Below are 15,675 nucleotides of genomic sequence, written 5' to 3'. Positions count from 1 at the left end.
TAATAATACTGTGGGATAAATCACCTCAAAACAAAGACATTTGAAACACACATTTATTATTTCCCATAAGTCTATGGGTTGGCTACTCTTTCTATTGATGGACACTGGGTTGATCTACACTGCCCTGGTTCACGCATCTCTGGTCCATGAGCAGGTAAGCAGAAGGCTGTCTTAAGTAGGATGGCTTTAGCTTGGACAATTTGGTTTTAGTTCATAGATCTCATATCTCTTCATCAGCCTAGCCAAAGAATGTTTATCTGGTGGTCCAAGAGTCCAAGAGTGATCTGGCCCAATCAAAAACCTGTCCTTGCAGCATCAGGGCTAGTATCCCATTGGCTAAGATAAGTTAGATGGCTACAGCAGGAGGCAGAGTGGGAGAGGACCACGTAGTTAAGAGCCACAGTGTAGGGAGGCATTATCTGGGACCATTAATATAACCAATCTACCAAATGGGGAGTGTAACAAGAACAGTCTCTAATTTCTGAGTACTTCAGGTAATTTTGATTGTATTGTGACTAATTGGCTTCAGAATTAGCAAACTAGCTTATGGGTAAACTACTTTGCTTGTATTTTTGAATGGTAATTATAATATTTTCAGACCCACTACCAATTTCCTTTTTATTGTTTTGAGAAGTTTCATGAATATTGCAATTAATTGACCATGTCTTCACAATATACCCTCATTGCTCAGTTGGTAAAGAATCCGCCTGCAATGCAGGAGACCCCAGTTTGATTCCTGGATTGGGAAGATCCACTGGGAAAGGGATAGGCTACCCACTCCAGTATTCTTGGGCTTCACTTGTGGCTCAGCTGGTAAAGAATCTGCCTGCAATGTGGGAGACCTGGGTTCGATCCCTGGGTTGGGAAGATTCCCTGGAGAAGGGAAAGGCTACCCACTCTAGTACTCTGGCCTGGAGAATTCCATGAACCCCATGACTTATCCATGGGGTCGCAAAGAGTCCGACACGACTGAGTGACTTTCACTTTCACAGTATAAGCCTTTCTGTTACTTCCCAACAGATCAAGGCTCCTGTTTCTCTCATATAGCACTTACTATCCTTGATTGAAGGAAAGCCTTGTGCATGAGAGAAAAAAATTCTTTCAAGTATTTCTAGAAGTAAATTAGGCTAGACGAAAGGAGAAAAAATTTCAACTAATTAGAATAAATTTCATATTGCTGTAATGTGCCACTATGACATTCACTAGATATTTCTAGATTTAGGATGATGTGCACATTGCATTGAGCCATTGGAAGAATTTGCCCTATGAGCGCTCAGAGATGTGACTTTGTCATAATTGCTGAACTATCTGTTTGCATTTACAAAAAGTCACCATCACTATTAGAAAAAGTCACCATAATGCCTTAAACTTTCTCTAACTTTGAAAAATTGTCTTATGTAAGCAGATTCTGAGTATGGCAAACACAGAAGCTCACATTTTGCAGCTGAAGAAATGGGTGGCATGTTTTCCTAAGGCAACTTGAGTTTCTGAGCATCTGTCGAAAATTACATATGCCTCTGACCCTCACTTAATTATTACTAACTTATTCTAACCTTGCCACTATAAAATGGAAAAGCTCAGACAAAAATTCCAACATAAAAAAATTCAACTTAAATGCAGGAGGGAATAAAAGTGAAGAACCACAGCAATTATTTTCTAAGATGTAAAGAAAATGCAAATAAGCACTGTTTGTGAGCTTATGAAAGATATATGAAAGAAGATAAAGCAGCCATCTGTTAAAATAACTCAAAAGCAAAAATTTGGTGAGTTATTGACTGGTTTTAATAAGCTTGAATGTTGATAGTTCACCCGCAAAGAATTTCAATCTGAAGTCGACTCTTCATTATTTTTCAATCAGCATTCCATGATCAGTGTCAGATCACCGTAGCTCATACATAGCAGCAGGTGGACCAGATGCTGAACATTAAATTAGCAAAATAACAAGGCAAAATTCTTCTTGCAAGCTTTAATTCCCTCCTGCCTTCCTCCTACACATAAAATTTGGAGACAAAAAGAGAGAGAGAGGTGAATTGGGAAAAACTGCAGTTATATGACACTGGGTCCTTGTTAATGCATTTAACCTTGTTTTGTGTATGTATTGGCTTCTGTTCTAGCATTGTATGTGGCCAGGAGCTGGTAGTAGATGTCTCCTGTGCTCAGTGCTCAGTTGTGTCCAAATCTTTGTGGCTTCTGTGGACTGTAGCCCACCAGGTTCCTCTGTCTATGGAATTCTCCAGGCAAGAATATTGGAGTGGGTTGCCATTACCTTCTCCAGGGAATCTTCCTGACCCAGGGATCAAGCCTGTGTCTCCTGTATCTCCTACATTGGTAGGCAGACTCTTGAACCACTGAGCCACTTGGGAAGCCCACAGATGTCTCTATTACTTCTGTAAAGGTTATTTATACTTTCTCAAGATGAGTTCACTTTACAAATAACTCAATTCATAACTCAGTGATGCTGCTTCTATCTAAAAGAGGTTTTTCTGGTTCTCTCTTTTCTATTCTACGCTTTCCACAATATACATATCTGTTTCTTTTCAAAATGGCTGCTGACCTAGTTACAGATATGATCAGGAAAGAAAGCTTTTAGTCTTTTATGAGTGGTAAATAGCTTATGTGTACAGATACTGAAACGCCAAGTCTCTCATTCCAGTTCAGCCATCGTACCCTTAGAAGTGAATCAATCTGATCCTTACACAAAATGGTTGACGTTCAGCTGCTATCCCATTGTTAATGAGCATACTCTGTTGAAAATAACAAAATAGGGGCAGAAATATGCATTTTACGATTCCCAGAGCAACTGTAGCCTGTCTTCTACACGTCTCAGATCACTTAGCAGCAGATGGATCCTGTGTTAGTTAAAATTCTGTCTTGACTCTTGACAAATCTCACAAAAATTGCAGCAATAAGAAGCCAACTTTTCCCAAGAAAGGTTGTTGTGCCTTTATAGGCGTTGCATTATCTGTTACTTATGGCAAATTATAAGAAAATAAAAGGATTTAGTTGCATTGGTGATTGAGGTTGAAGTAAATTCTATTGCTATATTTTGAAACACAAAAATAAATATTTAAAATATTAAAGACACCATTGAATGTTTTCACTATGACATTAAGTATAAAACATTATTTATAGGATTATTACTAAGAATACATGTTACTATGTTAACTAAAATAAATTTGATTAGTATTTTAAAAATGGAATAGACATTGATTCTATGAAGTGACTATGGAGTTAAGGAAGTCTGAGTTTATAGTAAAATTTAAAAATGCTAGGAATTTTTCCTGTGCCACTGATGGCAACATGGCAGGTGGAAGCTCTAGATGATACAGATTTCTAAAGCATAAAATATGGCACTGAGACTATTTAAGATGGCAATAAATATCTAATCTTTTTAAGCCCCCTAGATGAAGCTGGGACTTGAAGACATCTGTGTTTGGAGCACCGCTTGTGTTGCATTAAGATGTGCTAGGTCCCTTGCACAGGAACTCTGTGGGTTGTGGGCGGTCCTCTCAGTGCTGGAGCAAAAAGAATATGCTTAACCATTGACTTTTATGAAAAGTGGATGGGTTCAGTTTCATGACTATAATGGGTAACATTTTGCTATCGAAATATGAGTATGAAAATCTGAATGTAATTGGCAGTAGTGCTATCATGCTTTTCCAAACAGAATTCTGAAAGCCATATTAAATGAATTTCTTTGAAGTTAGTGACATTCACACAGACAACTTTATGAACTGCAAGTATTCTCTGATGATGTCTTCATCCTATGGATCAGGGGGCAGCAAACTATAGCCCATGGCCAAATCCAGCTCATTGCCTGTTGTTTTGTTTTATCAGAGAAGTTTTAGGTTCACAGAAAAGTTGAACAGGAAGTAGAGAGTTCTCATGTCCTCTCTCACCTCATTCACAGTTTCCCCTGTTATTAACATCTTGCATTGGTTTAGTACCTTTGATGAACTTGATTAACCAATATTGATACATTTTTATTAACTAAAATCTAGAGTTGACTCTTTATGTTGTACATTTTGTGAGTTTTGCTAAATGCATTATGTCATGTATCCACTGTTCATATCATATAGCATAGTTTCACTGCCCTAAAAATCCTCGGTGCTCCACCCATTTATCATCTCTCCTCACCAGCCCTTGAGTACTGATCTTTTTGTTGTTCCCATAGTTTTGTCTTTCTCAGAATGATCATACAGTTGGAATCATACAGTATATCTCCTTTTTAAACTGACTTCTTTGATGGCTCAGATGATAGAGAATCTGCCTGCTATGCAGGAGACTACATTTGATCCCTGGGTGGGAAAGATCTCCTGGAGAAGGGAATGGCTACCCACTCTGGTATTCTTGCCTGGAGAATTCCACGGACATAGGAGCCTGGAAGGCTACAGTCCATGGGGTCGCAAATAATCAGACACGACTGAGTGACTAACGCTTCTTTCACTTAGTAATATGTAGTTATGGTTCCTCCATGCCTTGTCATGAATTGATAGCTCATTTCTTTTAATTTCTGAGTAATATAGCTCAGTTGGTAAAGAATCTGCCTACAATTCAGGAGACCTCGGTTCAATTCCTGGGTTGGGAAGATCCCCTGGAGAAGGGAATGGCTACCCCCTCCAGGATTCTTGGGCTTCCCTTGTGGCTCAGCTGGTAAAGAATCCGCCTGTGATGCAAGAGACCTGCTTTGATCCCTAGGTTGGGAGGATCCCCTGGAGAAGGGAAAGGCTACCCACTTCAGTATTCTGGCCTGGAGAATTCCATGGACTGTATAGTCCATGGGCTCATGAAGAGTCTAAGACTGAGTGACTTTCACTTTCACTTTTTCATTCCATTGTATGTATTGCCACAGTTTGTTTAGCAGTTCACCTACTGAAGGACATCTTGCTTACTTTGAATTTTTGGCAATTATAAATAAAGCTGCTAGAAATATCTGTGTGCAGGTTTTTGTGTGGGCATAAGGTTTCAACTCGAGTAAATATCAAGGAGCATCATTTCTGTACTGTGTGGTAAGAGTATGTTTACTTTTGTAAGAAACCACCAAATTGTCTTCCAAAGTGATTACCATTTTGCATTTCCACCAGTAAGGAATGAGAATCCCTAATGTTCCATGAACTTGCCAGATGTTGGTGTTGCCAGTGTTTTAGATTTTGGAGGTTCTAATGGGTGTTGGTAATTGCCTGTTTTAATAAAGTTTTGTTGGAACATAGATGTGCTTGTCCCTTTACCTACATCTGTGGCTGCTTTTATGCTTCAGTGGCAGAGTTGAGTAGTTGTGATAGGCACTGTATGACTCACAAAGCCTAAACTATTTTCTATCTGACTTTCCATGGAAAAAGTTTGTAGAGACTTGCTTTAGAATATTTTTTCTCCAGCATATTCCCTGATGAATTCTTTAGAATTTATACAAAATTCCTATGAAACATTTGTGTTTTGTTCATTAGAATACTCGTGAACCCATAGGTCTTTTACTAGAACCATGGAGTGGATCCATCATTAATGCAGTGATTATCAGGTCCATCCTGCAAAGAACTTGGCAAAAATGAGACTTTTTTGTTCTTTTCTTTATTGAACAAAACACCTTTTGGGGGACTTAGTATAAACAGAAGTTGTCGCAAACCAATAAAATGTCATCATAAACTGTATAACTATAAATAGAATAATCTTGAATCCATATATGAGCCTTATAGGATGCATATACATGAAAGTGTACATATATTTGTGCACAAATATGTAAATATTTACTAATTACAAATAATTTTCATGATTGAAAAACCCTACTTGTGGTCTGGATTGCTCTTCCTTCCCAACCTTCTTATTATACTCAGCAATAAAAAGGAACATGCTACTTCTATAAAACCTGATGTGGATCATCATGAAAGATACCAGACAGAAAAGAATGCACAGTTTTTTTATGTGTTTAGTATCAAAATTAGTGTAGTTATTTTTAAAGATAGCAATTGGTTTCTTGCCAAAGAATATGACTTGGAATATATTTGAAGATGTAAATTATTATAGCATGAAGAGAAAAAACCTAGTCTCTTCTCATGACTCAGTGTGAACTATCCATTAGTCACAGTGTATCTTGGGGCAATGTTTTCCAAATCTGATTGACATGTATTTCCAAACCTGACTCTGTTCCACCTGATTTGCAATCTGAATTATGGATCACTCAAAGTGACTCTGACTAGAGAAGGATATGGCAACCCACTCCAGTATACTTGCCTGGAAAATCCCATGGATGGAGGAGCCTGGTAGGCTATAGTTCATGAGGTTGCAAAGAGTCAGACACTACTTAGTGACTGAGTACACAAGGTGACTCTGATAGAGTTGTCCCAAAGACTCTTATTTTTTTTTAGCTCTATTATCTAAGAAATCTCTTGCAAATTGAGTAACAGTGTCACTATGCAAGCAATGCTTAGAGAATTTAGACTGTTTTGATTGGTAATTTGTCCAACATCATTAAATGAAATTTATTTTGAGCATATATGTACACATCTAATCTCCTTCAGAAATATTTTATTCTTTGAAATAGGAACGTGAAATTCCAGGTCACCATAAACTTGATTTTACTAATGAAATAGCCAAAATTTTGATTCACCTCTCATCCTATGCAGTCACCCAGCCATCTGTCTTAGTTTTCTGATTACATGGCTGCAGGCTGGGCATGGAGATAATGCCTTTAAAAGCTGTCATAGCCCTCCAAATTGTCAACAAGAGCGTGAGATTGAACTCTGAGTCACTATAGCCATCCTTGTTTAGCAAAGGACTGCGCACGTTATGCTCACAGTCCTTTTTGTCTTTCAAGTTGGAACATCCAGTTCATCCTAAAGCATTCCCTCTTTAATTTCTGATCAGAAAATTATAGAAGTTAGGTGATAGGCTGGGATAAGAATATCAGATCTTCCCTCTGGGGGCAGCTGAATTGTTTTCTGGGGCTAACTAGAAATTAGCCTACTGTTAAATTAATTAAACAAGGAGGCCCTTACACTAAGAAGGCTCTAATGTTGTGGCCTACATGAGCAAACTAAGCCTGTAAATGCTTTTAAGTTTCCAAAATCAATATGCTAAGGACAACCAATCATAGCCAACTAAGCCTTAAGCTATAGCCATGTAATACTTTGCTTTCTGCATGTTCTCTCTGTAAGTCTTTCTCCAGGATCTTCTTGGCAGAGTACTCTTAACCGCTTAAGATTTGGCATTGCCCGATTCTGATTATTTTTGCTCAAATATACTTAAAATTTTTAGTATCACTTAATTTATCTTTTAACATCAGATCAGATCAGTCGCTCAGTCATGTCCGACTCTTTGCGACCCCATGAATCGCAGCATGCCAGGCCTCCCTGTCCATCACGAACTCCCGGAGTTCACTCAGACTCACGTCCATTGAGTCAGTGATGCCATCCAGCCATCTCATCCTCTGTCGTCCCCTTCTCCTCCTGCCCCCAATCCCTCCCAGCATCAGAGTCTTTTCCAATGAGTCAACTCTTCACATGAGGTGGCCAAAGTACTGGAGTTTCAGCTTTAGCATCATTCCTTCCAAAGAAATCCCAGGGCTGATCTCCTTCAGAATGGACTGGTTGGATCTCCTTGCAGTCCAAGGGACTCTCAAGAGTCTTCTCCAACACCACAGTTCAAAAGCATCAATTCTTCAGTGCTCAGCCTTCTTCACAGTCCAACTCTCACATCCATACATGACCACAGGAAAAACCATAGCCTTGACTAGACGAACCTCTGTTTGCAAAGTAATGTCTCTGCTTTTGAATATGCTATCTAGGTTGGTCATAACTTTCCTTCCAAGGAGTAAGCGTCTTTTAATTTCATGGCTGCAGTCACCATCTGTAATGATTTTGGAGCCCAGAAAAATAAAGTCTGACACTGTTTCCACTGTTTCCCCATCTATTTCCCATGAAGTAACGGGACCGGATGCCATGATCTTCGTTTTCTGAATGTTGAGCTTTAAGCCAACTTTTTCACTCTCCATTTTCACTTTCATCAAGAGGCTTTTTAGATCCTCTTCACTTTCTGCCATAAGGGTGGTGTCATCTGCATATCTGAGGTTATTGAGATTTCTCCCAGCAATCTTGATTCCAGCTTGTTTCTTCCAGTCCAGCGTTTCTCATGATGTACTCTGCATATAAGTTAAATAAACAGGGTAACAATATACAGCCTTGATGAACTCCTTTTCCTATTTGGAACCAATCTGTTGTTCCATGTCCAGTTCTAACTGTTGCTTCCTGACCTACATACAAATTTCTCAAGAGGCAGATCAGGTGGTCTGGTATTCCCATCTCTTGAAGAATTTTTCAAATGGTATGTAGTAAAAAAAAAAAGTCACAAATTTTCTCTCTTGGCTTTTTCCTCTTTAAAATCTGAATCATAATTCTTATTCTTTTGATGTTATGTTATTATGTATTAATTATAAGCATATGAGTAAAAGCACACTAAAGAGATAGACACAACCATCTGTCTTTAACCTGCCTGGTCTAGTTTGGCCTATCTGGCCTGGAGTTTTATGGAAAATTCTCTTTTGCTCTTCAACTTTGCAGCCCAGCCTCCCCCCAGTTCACTGTGGATTGCGGTTTTGCTATTCTTGAACAATGCATACTTTCTTTTAAAACTTCCTAGTTTCTGACAAGGCAGTGTTTACAGTCCTTTATTTAATATTTAAAACCCTTACAACTGAATCCAATGTGAACCTCCTTTAGTCAATCTGAATTTATAAGCTGCTCCTCTGTGCAAAGTAATTTTTTACTCTGTAAGTTCTATTTCATCTGCCTGGAATGCATTTCTTACTTACCATTTAAACTTGCCTGAAATATTTTTTCCCCCATCATTCCCATTATAGACTTTCTATTTCTTTTTTTTTAAAGCCCAGCTGAAATGTTAGCATCATCTGGATTTTACTAACGCCTCTAACCCAGTAGTAATACCTTTTTCCTTTGTGCTCCTATAACATCCAGTTATTTCAAAACCCATCTTTGACACTTATGCTTCCTGTCAATGTAGATATTTACATATTAAGGTATCCATTTATTTCAGATTTTAATGTGTCTTAAATTGGAATTTATTTTAAAAACCATGTATATTTATTGACTTTCTTTTTTTCCTAGAAAATTATTATTTTAATTCCAATTGATGGTGTCTTATGTTCAGTGAAATAGAGACTATACCTTGTGTCCCTTAGTTATCTGTGGGTTTCTTGGGTGATGAGAACCATGTCTTATGCAGTTTTTCTTTCCCACAGCTCCTTGCATATAAAAGGTAATCAATAAATGCTTTTTAAAACAATAAAATACATACAATGATATAAAAACGAAAGATACAATATACTATTTCTTGGGCTGTGTGTGAAGTGCGATCCTGTACTTTGAAGGTTCACTGGGAGTTCAAATCATAAATCCTTCTCCAATATTTATATCATTTATGCCTATTGTACACCTGTCATGATATACTGGGAGAGATATAACATCCTTTGACTCTCATGATGTTTTAAGCATGATCTGTTTATTTTTTCTTTGAGATCCAGCTACTACATTTTTATGCCTGGCCGCTTAACTCGGCAATAACACCTTTCAGTTTGCTTTATTTTGTTTCAGTCATCTTGCTCACACAGCAGGGAGGCCTATTAGTAGCTTTCTTGGAATCTATTTACAACAAATCCTTTCTATTTACTATGTATTGCTCTTTGCTGAAAGTCATCCAAATAGTTTTGCTGCTGCTTCTTGGCCCTAAGTTGGAAAAAACATCAATTCAAATTGCTTCAAATAGATTTCCAATTATTTTTGTTCTTAGAGCATTGAGAGATTTACCTGGAAATTTTCATATCCTTTTGCTTTGTACTTTAAAACTTTTTCTCCACTTTTTAAAAAGGCCCTTAAATGTATCAGAAATTATCTTCACTTGATATTTGAACTGAAGCATCTCTTTATCATTCTTCTTTCCTTCCTTGGATTGTTATTCTGATTTTTTAAGGATAAAGAAAAAATTTAAAAAAGCTCAACCTGTGCAATGATTTTCTTTTTTAATTATGTTCTTCTAATCCCTATCTGAATAACAAAAATAATTATAGCAGCTAATGTTTTATGTTTAGCTTTGCTATGCACTATGGGAAGCATTTTATGTCAATTATCTTAATTTTTACAGTAAACTTATGAGGAAGAATTGTTATTATTCCTGTCATATGTATGGGCTTCCCTGGTGGCTCAGGCAGTAAAGTATCTGCCTGTAATACAGGAGACCCAGGTTCAATCCCTGGGTTGGGAAGATCCCCTGGAGAAGGGAATGGAAACCCACTCCATATCGTTTCCTGGAGAATCCTGATGGGCTACAAACCATGGGGTCACAAAGAGTCAGACATGACTGATGACTAAGCACACATGGGGAAAAATTATTATTCCTGTCAAATGTATGATGATATCACCTCTTTTCTGAAAATCCTCTAATAACTTCTTATTCTTTCTAGGGTCTTTACTATGAATTAAGAAGTCTATTTCCAGGTTTGATTCCATTACTTCCTGACCTCTTCTTCTAACACTTTGCCCTTTACCTCTCTGCTTTTGCCTTCCTTATCTCTTTTTTTGCCTCATGGTCTTGCCTCAGGGACTTTGCACTTGCCACTCATGAAATGCCATTTCTTTCCATGAATATCCACACTTGTTCCCTCACTTTCTTCAGGTTATCATCAGGGTAATCTTGGTGACACCTTACCGGGACATATCTAAAATATCTATTAAATACCTACATACCCGATCCAATCATTCATATTCTATTCTCTAGTCTGTTTTATTTTTCTTTCTAACATTATCATGTTCTGATATACATTTGTCTTCAGTTCTCCTTTTTGCCTCTCTCATTTCAAAATGTGAGGGCAGAGATTGTAACTCTTGTTAACTTCCCAAGCCCTAGAGCAGTGTCTGACATATAACAGGAAGGAAGTAAATGTGTGTTGAATGTATAAGTGTATGAATTAGAGACATTAAATAATTTAAGTTCTTTTAACTAGTAATGGGTAGAACTAGGTTCCACAGATGGTTTTATTTTTTTACATTCAGTTTTTGAATATATTTCAGGAATTTGTTGTATAAAAAATGGAAGGTTATCTGTAGCTTCTCGTAATTTATCTACATTATCTTGTTTGACAAAGTAGACCAGACTCTCTGCACAGAGTTGACTTGGCAGATTTCTAAATGTCTTTCAGAAGCATTTTTAGATACATCATGCATACAAGTTGTCTTTCCTGAATTTATTTTTTAATTGAAATGTGTCCATAATCTTCTCATCTCTGAACTGCCAAATTATACCACAGTCTGCTGATCAAGATTGATTCTGAGCGTGTGGGGCACATTTTAAACAAGAAAGAATCCTGTTTGTCGTTTGTAATGTGATGGCTGATGCATTGGAAACAGATTGCATGGACATTAAACTTCTGTCCACACATCTATATTCAACAACTCAAACAATAAATATTTGCCTTGATGATTGCTTTTGCTGGAGAGGTGCAAACTGCCATGGCTTCAGATTTTTTGTATTCTTGTTCTTTTCTAAAAAAGACTTTGACTTGAGTATAAACACTGGCAAGGAAGATGTATCATTTTAATACACATTTTGGGAGACTAGTTTCGTGACATGCTTGTGAAGCAGAAGCTAAAGTCTAATAAGTCTGCTAATAGGAGCAGAAAGTCATTTCTTAGAATGACTCTACAGCCACCTTGTTAATGTTGAGGATAATATGAGCTGACATTGGATTGCTGGTTTCTTCTTATGAGAGGTCTCAATGCATGAAATTGTTGCCTATGTAATTTAGGTTTCCATGATTTCCAGCAACCTAGTGATGCACAGAAAGCTGAAATAAAATTCCCACTTTTCCCAGATAAAATATTCAAATTTTCACTCTTTAAACATCTGTCTTTTAGAGACAGAGGGATATTGTGGTTGATGAAAAGATGATAGCTTAATGCCTCTTTGGTAGTTTGGTTTTCTAATAAATTATTTTTCTTGTCCTGATAGTGCTCTGGGGACCCATCAATATTATTGTATATAGTTTCAGGATAGGAAGCTGGTGAGAAAGAAACTTAGGCTAGTATTCCAGATGATACTGTAACTATACTATACTATACAATACTATACCATACCATATCATACCATACCATACCATACCATATACCATACCACACCATACTTGGAATAGGAAATGGCAACCCATTCCAGTATTCTTGCCTGGAGAATCCCACGGACAGAGAAGCCTGGGGGGCTATAATCCATGGGGTTGCAAACAGTCAGACATGACTGAGTCACTGAGCAGGTATGTACCATACTATACTACACTGTTACTGTTCTGATACTACACTGTACTTTAAACCTATACTTCCAGACAAATATTAGAATGACTTATATTTGAATCACAGTCTGTAATTCAACACGTTATAAAATCCCCCTTCCTCTCTCATTTTTTATATACCATAGTATCCCTGAATGTTTCATTCTCTCCCTTTACTTCCTGTCTTCAGATCAGATCAGATCAGATCAGTCGCTCAGTCGTGTCCAACTCTTTGCGACCCCATGAATCGCAGCACACCAGGCCTCCCTGTCCATCACCAACTCCTGGAGTTCACTCAGACTCACGTCCATCAAGTCAGTGATGCCATCCAGCCATCTCATCCTCTGTCGTCCCCTTCTCCTCTTGCCTCCAATCCCTCCCAGCATCAGAGTCTTTTCCAATGAGTCAACTCTTCGCATGAGGTGGCCAAACTATTGGAGTTTCAGCTTTAGCATCAGTCCTTCCAAAGAAATCCCAGGGCTGATCTCCTTCAGAATGGACTGGTTGGATCTCTTTGCAGTCCAAGGGACTCTCAAGAGTCTTCTCCAACACCACAGTTCAAAAGCATCAATTCTTCGGCGCTCAGCCTTCTTCACAGTCCAACTCTCACATCCATACATGACCACTGGAAAAACCATAGCCTTGACTAGATGAACTTTTGTTGGCAAAATAATGTCTCTGCTTTTGAATATGCTATCTAGGTTGGTCATAACTTTCCTTCCAAGGAGTAAGCGTCTTTTAATTTCATGGCTGCAGTCACCATCTGCAGTGATTTTGGAGCCCAGAAAAATAAAGTCTGACACTGTTTCCCCATCTATTCCCATGAAGTGATGGGACTGGATGCCATGATCTTCGTTTTCTGAATGTTGAGCTTTAAGTCAACTTTTTCACTTCCTGTCTTACCAAGCCCCAAACCATGTGTCCATTGCTTTTAGAGGTATCCTATTTCCTCCAGTCAGATACCACTATACCTGTTCTCCAAATTCACAATGATAAAATCGCGGGGAGTAGATTTATCAAGAGACCTGAGAAGAAGAAAGGGAAGGAGAATGAGCAAAGTCTTTATAACTAGAGGTGATGTAAAAGGTTAGGATTGGTTGAATGTTATATTTCTTTTGCCTCCTTCAGAATATTTTGACCTAGGAACAGGCCTGTTAATATGAGGGGCTCCATAATGCTCAGGTACAAGTAGCATGCCTGTGACCTATAGTGTGTTCATGAGTTATTCAGAGATATGAGAACAGACATTTGGGAAGCTATAATTTTGGCTCTCATACATAAGAACTAAGATATTACAACAGTAATTAATTCTTTAGTCATTCTGAAGATAACATTTTAAGTTTGCCTTTGGTTTGTACTTTATAATGAGAACATCATTGGGATGATGGGAGTTTCCCTTTCTTTCTTTTGGAGAATGTCTGTCCCCTTTCTATTCTTATTTCCAAGTTTCTAAAATACAATAAATGTGGAGTTTTTGAGCAAGCAGGCTTCCTTGCTAACTGGAGGGGATAATATGGGATGACTTTTTCTTCTTCTTTTTTTAATCAATGAAAATACTTTAGAACACAAAAGTTCTACCTTATAGAGTCTGAGTACCTGTAACATATATGGGTGACCTATTTTTACAGTTGCATCTTAGTCTAAGTATTGATGGTTTTTTCAACTATTTTTTTGACTTACTTTTTTTAAATTGAAGAATAATTGCTTTATAATATTGTGTTGGTTTCTGCCATAGATCAACATAAATGACTTTTTAGTTTTCTAACTAGTCTTGAGCTAGTTATAGAGGGTTGACTTCCTCTGTCTTAGCCTTTAAGACCTGCCTGGTCCATCTCTCACTATATACTTACAGATGCACACTGAGCTCCTACTATGTTCCAACCACTTGTGTTACATGCATGTTATATCCATGTGTCCCGGCCACAATTTTTGCTTTTAGTTTCAGAACTACTATTCAGCCGAATGAACCCTTAACTCATGTCTACCCTGCTACAATATGCTTGTCCAGGTCTTTTATCTTCAGAATTCCCCTGAGAGTAGGGAACATGGTAATCAAAGGGCTAATTCTCTTCCTTTCATTCCCCCATCCTATAATATCTTTATTTGTGAAAAAAGTTTCTGTCCTGTTCTTTGCTCTCATGGTCAGTGTTAAGTTTTGCATCCATGTTTGTTTTTCTTTTGTAAGTGGGTTTTACTTTTTGGATTGCAGATATAAGACTCCAGTAATCCAAGACTATGCCCCAGCCACAAATGACGAAGAAGCTGAAGTTGAACGGTTCTATGAAGACCTACAAGACCTTCTAGAAATAACACCAACAATAGTTGTCGTTTTCATCATAAGGGACTGGAATGCAAAAGTAGAAAGTCAAGAGATACCTGGCATAACAGGCGAGTTTGGCCTTGGTGTACAAAATGAGGCAGGCAGAGGCTATCAGAGTTTTGCCAAGAGAACCCATAGCAATACCCTCTTCCAACAACACAAGAGAAGACTTTACACATGGACATCACCAGTTGATCAATACTGGAATCAAATTGATTATATTCTTTGCAACTGAAGGTGGAGATGATTTATATAGTCAGCAAAAACAAGACTGGGAGATGACTGTGGCTTAGATCATGAACTCCTTATTGCTAAATTCAGACTTAAATTGAAGAAAGTAGGGAAACCCACCAGACTAGTCAGATCATATCAGATCAGATCAGTTGCTCAGTCGTGTCCGACTCTTTGCGACTCCATGGATCGCAGCCCGCCAGGCCTCCCTGTCCATCACCAACTCCTGGAGTTCACTCAGACTCACGTCCATTGAGTCAGTGATGCCATCCAGCCATCTCATCCTCTGTCGTCCCCTTCTCCTCCTGCCCCCAATCCCTCCGGGGATCAGAGTCTTTTCCAATGAGTCAACTCTTCACATGAGGTGGCCCAAGTACTGGAGTTTCAGCTTTAGCATCATTCCTTCCAAAGAAATCCCAGGGCTGATCTCCTTCAGAATGGACTGGTTGGATCTCCTTGCAGTCCAAGGGACTCTCAAGAGTCTTCTCCAACACCACAGTTCAAAAGCATCAATTCTTCAGCGCTCAGCCTTCTTCACAGTCCAACTCTCACATCCATACATGACCACGGGAAAAACCATAGCCTTGACTAGACGAACCTTTGTTAGCAAAGTAATGTCTCTGCTTTTGAATATGCTATCTAGGTTGGTCATAACTTTCCTTCCAAGGAGTAAGCATCTTTTAATTTCATGGCTGGAGTCACCATCTGTAGTGATGTTGGAGCCCAGAAAAATAAAGTCTGACACTGTTTCCACTGTTTCCCCATCTATTTCCCATGAAGTGGTGGGACCGGATGCCATGATCTT

This window comes from Bos mutus, chromosome 7 (assembly GCF_027580195.1).
Source record: "Bos mutus isolate GX-2022 chromosome 7, NWIPB_WYAK_1.1, whole genome shotgun sequence".
In the NCBI taxonomy this organism is placed as follows: domain Eukaryota; kingdom Metazoa; phylum Chordata; class Mammalia; order Artiodactyla; family Bovidae; genus Bos; species Bos mutus.
Note: the sequence above shows the minus strand (reverse complement) of the source record.